The following is a 10,309-nucleotide window of genomic DNA, read 5'->3' on the forward strand; positions in this document are numbered from 1 at the left end:
GTGTGTGTCATCAGGTGTCAAATAACGACGACGCGGATGCACACACCCTCTAAACGCTTTGCTAGTGCTCGCCATAACGATAGGAATATAGATCGCTCTTACCACGGAAATGCACGCTTCAAACAAAACGGTCAGTGAAGACGAAGAAGAGAATGACATGTTCTCCCGGCGCCTATTTATACTATAGTTGCACCAGTAGTGATGTCATGGGCTGTCGCCGGCCAACGTGTTGTTGGTGTTTTTTCAATGTATGCTTCAGACACGGGTCACAACGAGGCATTCCCCATAGCGACCTCTAGAGGACGCAGTACGAACCTACTTTTTCTAACTCATCCTAGACGGTTCGTCTGATTTTCACCAAAATTGGGTCAGATCATCTTCAGACCATGCTGGCAAAAAGTTATGGAATTCAAGTTGATTGGTCAAACCGTTCTCAAATAACGCGCGAACGAATTCGACAAAAAGCACGTAAAATGGATCTGAGGCTGTATCTCCGCAATTGTTTGGCGTATTGAGACCAAACTTGGTGTGTGTTATAACAAGCATGACCTGAGACTACATGCAGTGTTTCGGCGCAGTGCCACCTAGTGGTCAGGAGATACGAAACATTGCTATTTTTGCTTATAACTTCCAAAAATGCTAATAACTTTTGATTGCATTAGCCTATTGTAATGAAACTGAACTCAAAATATTCCTTGGGTAATGCCGACAACAAACATACCAATTATGACATAATAAGCCGAACTTCCTGTCCGCCATTTTGATTTATGCTGAAAACCTACTTTTTCAAACTCCTCCAAGACCGTTAGTCCGATTTGCACCAAATTTGATTCGGATCATCTTCAGACCATGCTGGATTTCGTGTCAATATACGGAAAGGTTTTCGTTTAGTGAATCAACGAATTTAAAGGAAAAATGCCAAACTGCATCTGAGGCTGTATCTCTGCAAAGCTTTGACATATTTACACCAAACTTTGTATGTGCCATTGTCACCTCAAACTAACCACGCCACATCATTTTGGTAACCGCGCCACCTACTGGTCAAGAGTAATAAACCATTCATTGACCATTAATTATGACATTTCCAAAAATGCTAATAACTTTTGATTGCATTAGCCTATTGTAATGAAACTGATCTTAAAATATTCCTTGTGTCATGCCGACAACAGACATACAAATGGTGCCATAGTAAGACGAACTTCCTGTCCGCCATTTTGATTTATGTTGAATACCTACTTTTTCAAACTCCTCCTCAACCGTTGGTCCGATTTTACCCAAAATCGAGTTAAATCACCTTCAGACAATGCTGACAAAAAGTTATGGATTGCGTGTCGATAGATGAAACTGTTTTCGTACAGCGCCGCTACAAATTGTAGGCATGGTGCCAAAATGATTCTGAGGCTGTATCTCTGCAAAGCTTTGACATATTGACACCAAACTTTGTGTGTGCCATTGTCACCTCACACAGAACATACCAAAATGACTTGATTACAGCACCACCTGTTGGTCAAAAGTGAAATGCCATTTAATCATATTACTTGACATTGTATTTATGATTTTTCAGCCATTTCAATTACAATCATTCTAAAATTGCATTTATTATTCATTGTTGCATTTGGTCTGATGCTCCATGCCATGCTTAGCTCCTCAATTTGCCTCTGGAGTGCTTGGCCCCATAATTGCTGCTTGCAGCTATTTTTTTTTTTGTTGCCTGATTCCATCCTGTGACATGATCAAATGTGAGCTTATGTGAACTATGGCGAGCCAGACCCTGTGATTCTGTGAAGGGCCTACTGCTGACGTTCAACTCGGACCTGTCTGCATCGTGGGATTCGTTTCAATTACAGCTAAGCTGTTACTTTACACACCATACTCGGGTAGTAGGATAAAACAAGGCCTTATACATACATTCATTTTACACTATACACACACCAACTTGCGAACCAGGAGGACTTTTGGACATTTTTTTTTCTTTCCTCTTTCTTTGCTTTCTCGGACCTGTTATGCACAACCCGGACTAAATATCGAATTTTTCCCATTCCAGCAGCGTTATGTTGGGACAATTATTCATTGTTGCATTTGGTCTGATGCTCCATGCCATGCTTAGCTCCTCAATTTGCCTCTGGAGTGCTTGGCCCCATAATTGCTGCTTGCAGCTATATTTTTTTTTGTTGCCTGATTCCATCCTGTGACATGATCAAATGTGAGCTTATGTGAGCTATGGCGAGCCAGACCCTGTGATTCTGTGAAGGGCCTACTGCTGACGTTCAACTCGGACCTGTCTGCATCGTGGGATTCGTTTCAATTACAGCTAAGCTGTTACTTTACACACCATACTCGGGTAGTAGGATAAAACAAGGCCTTATACATACATTCATTTTACACTATACACACACCAACTTGCGAACCAGGAGGACTTTTGGACATTTTTTTTTCTTTCCTCTTTCTTTGCTTTCTCGGACCTGTTATGCACAACCCGGACTAAATATCGAATTTTTCCCATTCCAGCAGCGTTATGTTGGGACAATACAGAAAAGCGGTTAGCTGCTTCATACCATTTGGCCCAAATTTCATTTTTATCCTCCCAAGAGTCGAACCAAGCCCTATATCTATTCAGAGTAATATAACACTGTTATACTGACAACTTTTGCCGTGTCACATGATCATAAACTGTATGGATGTGATTACACGCAATACACAGAGCTTTTCCATCACCATTGTAACGCACTGCTTTTGCAAGGTTCCGTGAAAACATTTCAGCTTTTATTTTCCTTTTTCACCCTGAAGATATCACAGGTTCGTTGAGAATTATCCATCCTCATTCACTTTTAGTCAGCTTTGACGAAACTCCTCTCAGCTAGCACATCTTTTCAAAGTGAAAGTAGCCTTGTCACCTGACCTGAATACAGCGCGCTGATTCGCTAAAATGGACTTATCGGCTTCTGTTCAAAAACAACAAGACTCGTGATGCCTTGAAAGTGGACAAAAACGGCTTTTTTGACAAAACGTGTTTAGGGTTCAGATCGCGCTATATGTGGAGAATAATGCATATATATTAGGGGTGTAACAATACACGTATTCGTATTGAACCGTTCGGTACGAGGGTTTCGGTTTGGTACACATTACAAACCGAACGATTCATTGGACTAATCCTATCACATTTGGAAAATAAAATAAGGTGTGTGAAATTGTTTCAGGTTACTTATGTAACCATGGTTCCCTGAGTAGGGAACGAGACACTGCGTCCTCTAGGGGTCACTATGGGGAACGCCTCGTCGTGACCCATGTCTGAAGCATACATTGAAAAAACACCAACAACACGTTGGCCGGCGACAACCCATGACATCACTACCTCGTGCGACTATAGTATAAATAGGCGCAGGGAGAACATGTCATTCACTTCTTCGTCTGAAGCTTGCATCCGCAGCATGGCAAGAAACCTAGAGGACGCAGTGTCTCGTTCCCACCTCCCTTTGACCCGCGATTCCTTCTACCCCTACCCGCAGGCGGGGGAGGAGCGTGAGCCGCGACACTAGCCTTCTGTGGCCGTCTCTGATCCTCAGACCGAGCCGGGATCCTCCGACCGAGACGGACCAGGACCCCTATGCTGCATCGTCAAATGAAGGGATCATCGTGAAATGAAGGACTGAAGGCCGCTGAGCGCACCTTTGCCTCCCTGAACTTCTCGAACACCGTCTCAACGGAGGTAACCAAAAATATTCGGAAGGCGAAACCGGCGCATCGAGAAGAAAGCCCCTCTCTTCCATCCCGATATCTGCCAGGTTCACCCACAGATGTCTCTCAATACCTACTATAGCTGCCATGCTTAGTAGCACAGAGAGTGAGATCTGTGGTGCGGCGAAACTCAGCTACCTCATCAGGCCTTTATCCAGGTCTTCCAGCAGGTCAGCCTAATATGCCTGGAGCACCGCATCGTGTGCAACGAAGCAACAGCCTGACCTGCTACTCCGTATGCCCTGCCATCTAAGCGAGATGGCAAAGAGGGAGTTCTAAGGGAGGACGTCTCACCCATAGAAAGATTGCTAGCCAGTCGTCGTTTTTACAGGGGCATCCTCTCATAGTCGTTTCCGCGCATCGCCTCGATGTTGGCATAACTCGTATGCTGGAATCGATGAATGCGTAAGAAAGATAACGCTCAAAAACTCACCATACGCAGAGCAGGAGGATTGGGAAGGCTCAGCCTCAGCTTCTTCGCCGTCCTCAGACATCTCCTGCTCTTACTGGGCCGAACCCAGCAGAGCACCGGCCCCCGGATCAAACGATGTTAAAGAAATAACATCATCCTCCAGCAGCTTACTCTCGTCCACAGCCGACGAGCGCGAGAGGGAAAACCCCTTTTTAAACTCATCAGCCGGATCCACCTGTGATCCCCACGAGCCCATACTCCTACGTGCCTCAGCAGTGGTGGGTCCTGAGCCGCGGGAAGCAGATGGCTGCCCCCCTTTCCTCGAAAAGAGAGACAAACTAGAGCGGAGCTTTTCATTAAAATATGCTCGCAATGAACGCGGATTGCCCCCTCAAGGACATCGCGTACGTGCTCTTTGCGTGTGTGTCATCAGGTGTCAAGTAACGACGACGCGGATGAACACACCCTCTAAACGCTTTGCTAGTGCTCGCCATAACGATAGGAATATAGATCGCTCTTACCACGGAAATGCACGCTTCAAACAAAACGGTCAGTGAAGACGAAGAAGAGAATGATATGTTCTCCCGGCGCCTATTTATACTATAGTCGCACCGGTAGTGACGTCATGGGCTGTCGCCGGCCAACGTGTTGTTGGTGTTTTTTCATTTTCATTCAAATACTCTGCAATGAACGCGGATTGCCCCCTCAAGGACATCGCGTACGTGCTCTTTGCGTGTGTGTCATCAGGTGTCAAGTAACGACGACGCGGATGAACACACCCTCTAAACGCTTTGCTAGTGCTCGCCATAATGATAGGAATATAGATCGCTCTTACCAAGGAAATGCACGCTTCAAACAAAACGGTCAGTGAAGACGACCGAATGGAATGAGAATGACATGTTCTCCCGGCGCCTATTTATACTATAGTCGCACCGGTAGTGACGTCATGGGCTGTCGCCGGCCAACGTGTTGTTGGTGTTTTTTCAATGTATGCTTCAGACACGGGTCACGACGAGGCGTTCCCCATAGCGACCCCTAGAGGACGCAGTTCGAAGTTCCCTTGAAAGGGAAATAATGTTCTCAGTGCCAATGCGCTCAACAAGGCAGCCCAAACTACGTAACAGCCCTCAAAGAAAAACACACTGCTCCAGTCAGGCATAGGCTGGACTAGATCGTTCGTTGCAATATGGCTACTAGGGCTGGACAATAATTTAATATCAATATATATGGCAATATAAATTTTTTCAATAATGATATGATTTTTAAACACATTTCCGATATTTTGATACACATTACCAGTGTTTCCCATGCATTGATTTATTTGTGGCGTTTTACTTTGTTGAATAAACATGAGCACTGCAAGTTTCAAAATCAAAATGCAGCACAGGTGTTTTATATGTTTTTGAAGAGAACCAACTGTCTTCAGAAAAGTTTCGATGGCATTTTAATTTTATCTGATAAAGCAGCATTCATGAGCGCAGCGCTGCTTTGTGTACAGCCGTTACCGGGAAACCACTGTTACTACCGCTCCAGAAGCGCCTCCTGCTGGCAGAGAATGAGACCGTCTCCAGAAACATGTTGTTGTTGTTGCTCTCTCTTTGGTTTTGTTTTCTGCAGCAACTCCGAGCACTTTTCATATTCTTTATCCTGGCTGAAGCACATTTCTTTCAATCTATAAGAATAATCAGCCTATGTTATAGTTTAAAGTTAAATATATTAATACTATTAAGGTGAGCTTGAGAGTCTTTTACATTTATTTGACAGTGATTTCACATTTTTTTTTGTATGAAGGCTAAATACAAATAAAAGGTGAACATTAATTTATTTGTGCAGTTTTTTTCCCCTTAAATATTATATATGTAACCCACCCAAAGTAACAGGAAAGGGTTAACGTGGGTGCAGTTATGGATGTGGCCTGTAGGTGCGCAGGTGAGCAGTCTCAAGGGAGCAGAGCCAGCGTTATACAACGTTATGAGATTGCCGTTTTGAATCCTCCTGTGAAAAAGGTTATTTCTGTTGTGTATTTCACAAAATACAGGTGCATCTCAATAAATTAGAATGTCTTGGAAAAGTTCATTTATTTCAGTAATTCTGTTAAATTCATCTAATTTACGTTGTATTAAAAAAAAGGTTATGTGATGCATGCTATGCTCCGAGGAAACAGAGTTCATATTTTTTTCCCTCATAATCACGAACTCTGGTGAGTCATAGCTTAAGATAATTCTGTTTTATTTCAGTGTTTATGATCATCATTAGTAGATTTACTTTTAAAACCAATCAGAGTGATGTTCAGTGATGTTGTGATGCGTTATTTTATTGAAAAGATTTGTTGAAAATGCTAATGTATATGCATAATGTTGAATTGCATCATTTAATTTACTAAGTGCTTTCTGCTTAGTCACACGAACAAAATATCACGAAATTCATGTTTATACTGATTTATTAAGTTTATGAGAGATTTCATATGTAAAAAAAAACTCAAGTTTAACGTGACACCACCTGTTATGTGTTCATAGGAGGAGAAAATAATTTCCTATGAACATTATTCATGGAGTGAAAATCATTTTAATAGATGCAGATCTGTAGAAATAGGTCTTGTAACTTTGCACGAGTTCAGTGTTTGAAACTGATTACAATATGTATGCGCAAATTGGTTTTTTTCCTTCCCGTTTCCCTGTTGTCTACGACGCCACATGGTTGTTGGATCAAAGATGGCGAGCCAGTGAAACTCCGGAGAAGAAATATCGCGAGCAGTGAAGTTTCTATGAGCGATCTCTCAGAGATTTCTAGGATATTCAGTCTCCACGGAACTTTTCCTTGAGTGAACTTACACAAGGATCAGATAAGAACTTTTGATCATATTTACTACCCGGGTAGATATTGATGAAAAGACTATTTTTTTTCTTATTTTCTGGTTTTCTTTTATGGGCCCCAAGTTTTATTTTGTTTATTTACTATTATTGAACTATAATTGTATTTTCCTTTTACTTGATCAAATTGCACTTTCATATTCTAAAAGGAATGGTGCAATAAAACTGTGCAGTTGTTAAATATTACTCACGTGTTGTGGTTGTGATTCACAAATACTGCTTCCTCAAGCCTAGGTCTTGAATTGTAGTGGTTCTAATATCTTTTAGCTGGAACTGATTGGCATTGCTACATATAGTTTTATAGGAGGAGGTTTCATAGACTTGGCAAATTCATTTTTCAAAAGTTTGTAGGTACAGGCATCTGTTGTGGGCATTCTTGGCAGTTTGAGGCTTTTTAAAAACAAACTATCGCTGCAGCATTTAGGCAGGCATTTCCAACTGATTCAAACAGGGGGAAACAAATCACCGTAACAAATCATGATTAAAACATTTTAAAAATCAAGGAAATTTCTCTGGCATTTCTTTCTTTTTGCTGTATTGAAAACGTACCGAACCGTGACACCACTGTAAGTGTATCGTATCGAACCGAACCGTGAATTTTGTGAACCGTTACACCCCTAATTGCTACTACAATTTAAAATATTTATTTGGACCAACAACAAGGTTTTGTAAACAAAATTTAACATATAACATATTATTTCTGATTGAGAAAATGTTAACAGACTGTTGCCACAATTGATAAAATTCAAGTCATACAAATTCAGTAATTTAGGCTATGTTCACACGGTCAGTTTTCGGGATTGACAACCACATTTACTTACAGGTGTGAGTCTCAAAATGTCCCGTTCACACAACAACTTACAGTAGCTTCTCGAATACTGTCTGTATGAACGTGCAACGCGAGTCAAGCTCGTATTCCTTACCAGTTACCATAGCAACAGTGACCAAAGTAAAATCAAAGATGGCAACGTCCATAAAACTGAAAGTCTTATCACTTTCTGACATGGCAAGAATCCAATTGAGTCACAAGTTCATCCATCAAATCTTCATTAACTGACAGCAGCTTTTATATTTGGGTGGAAAGCGGAGCATTAGAGTCGCGCGCAAAAACACAAACTGATGGGAGCGGCTCTGGTGGAGACTGAATAAAAAAATTTCAGATGAAACACAGCTCATTTCTCCGTCACTGTAAGTTACTGAAACCACACATGAAAACACGCATTTGTGCAGCAGAGTGTCTCTCTCTCGCACTGTATGACATGACAGACAACTAGTTGTCCAGTCCTGTTCCGTTCACACAGTGCGGGTTTTCCGAGAATGCGGTTGTGAGTCCTGAAAATTTATGGGTGTGAGTTCGGTTACAGAATGCGGTTGTCATGCCTGAAAATAACCGTACTGTATGTGAACGTAACCGTATTAAGGACTCAAATACAGGACTAACAACCGTATTCTGCTGCTGTGTGAACGTGGCCTTAGATGCATCAGAACCACCTGATTTTCATTTATTTATTTATTTACAGTACAAAAGGTGTTGAACACTACTTATTTCAGATTTCTCCAAGAATCATGGTCAGAGGGACAAAATAAACCTCAGAGAGACAGGAAGCTGCCAAGACATCTATGGTTCCTAAGACTCAAACTCAAACTCCAATCTGGAAAGAACTGTTACCGATATTGACATTTTTAATATCCAGTGAGAGGTGGTAGCGATGATCACCTAAATATAATTCAAAAGCCTTTCTGCTGGCTACATGTTCAATTAAACATTTTTCTGCAGGAAGTTTAGATAAAAGTCTCAGGAATTTTACAGCTGACTTAATATTTTTCTTTAATTTGCTATTGAAGCACAACACAAGCAAACTCAAAAATGTACACAATCCTTTACTACAGTGTTTCCCAACCCTGTTCCTGGAAGCATAACAACAGTACAATTTTTTAAACCATTTCTAATCAAATACACTTGATTTAACTCAGCTCATTAGTAGAGACTCCAAAACCTGAGATGGATGGTTAAGATAGATATCCAAAATGTATACTGTTGGTTTGCTTTCAGGAACAGGGTAGGGAAACACTTCTGTAGTGTATAATTAGGGGTTCAAGCGCAAACGGTTTAGCAGATGCAATTTTTTATATGTACCTGGTGTGGTACATTGTGAGTAACATATATTGTGTGCACAAAGTAGAAACTTCACAAAACTGTGTACATATGGAGAACAAGTCATTCTGAAGAAACATACCTGGTTTCATAGATTTATGATGCTTAGAGGGAAGAAACATGCCAGGTTTCATGGATTTCTGATGCTCAAATTCTAAACTATCAATCAGCTGAAATATGAAGGCTGTAATACTGCTGTTGTTGCCTAGAGAGACACACAGGATAAAAAATGTTTTTCATATAATCTTTCTATCAGATCCCAGCACTGGCTGATAAACAAATGCTTAAAACTATTTATTTATTTATTTAAATTATGGTGTACTGGTAATACGGTTTTATATAATTAGTTTACAAAGAAAAATGTGAAATGCTTATAGACCATTAAAATATATTTTCACAATGACAAATCCCAATAACGTCTTGGGTTACTCATGTAACCATGGTTCCCCGAGAGGGAACGAGACACTGCATCCTGGTGGACACTTTGGGGAACGCTGTCTGCGTGACCGGTACCTGAAGCATGCGTAAAACAACTCCAATCCTATTGGTCCACATGGCCCGTGACATCATAGGCGGGTACCCGAAGGTATAAAAGGGGCACCTGCTGAATACGTCACCAACTCAGTTGTCTGAGGAGACGTAAACAGGCAGGCCGAAGGCATGGCAAAGGGATGCAGCGTCTCGTTCCCTCTCGGGGATCCATGGTTACATGAGTAACCCGAGACGTTCCCCTTCTAGGGAACTCAACGCTGCATCCTGGTGGGCACTTTGGGGAACGATATCCAATCACGCCATGCCGAGGCGCATGCCTGTCCACCTGGTGAGAGAGCACCAAGGAGGTGACAGACATACACCAAACCTTTCCTCAGAAAGGGGCCAAGATCTACTTAAACCCCGCAGGGGAGATAGTACTGTCTAAGCCAGGGCTCAGGGAGACCGTTACTTAAAACCCTAGGAAGGGGAGCAGTCACATAGCTATCCACAGATAGCTATATCCCTAGGAAGGGGCTACAGGACCAAAAACTAAAACCCCTGGTAAACCTACCTGTGAAGCTGCCCAGACCACAGAGAGTGGGCTATCTACTTATGACCCTAGCAGGGGAGATAGCACTGTCTAGGCAAGGGCTCAGGGAGACC

The sequence above is a fragment of the Sinocyclocheilus rhinocerous genome, unplaced genomic scaffold, assembly GCF_001515625.1.
Source record: "Sinocyclocheilus rhinocerous isolate Xijiao unplaced genomic scaffold, SAMN03320098_v1.1 scaffold2623, whole genome shotgun sequence".
In the NCBI taxonomy this organism is placed as follows: Eukaryota; Metazoa; Chordata; class Actinopteri; order Cypriniformes; family Cyprinidae; genus Sinocyclocheilus; species Sinocyclocheilus rhinocerous.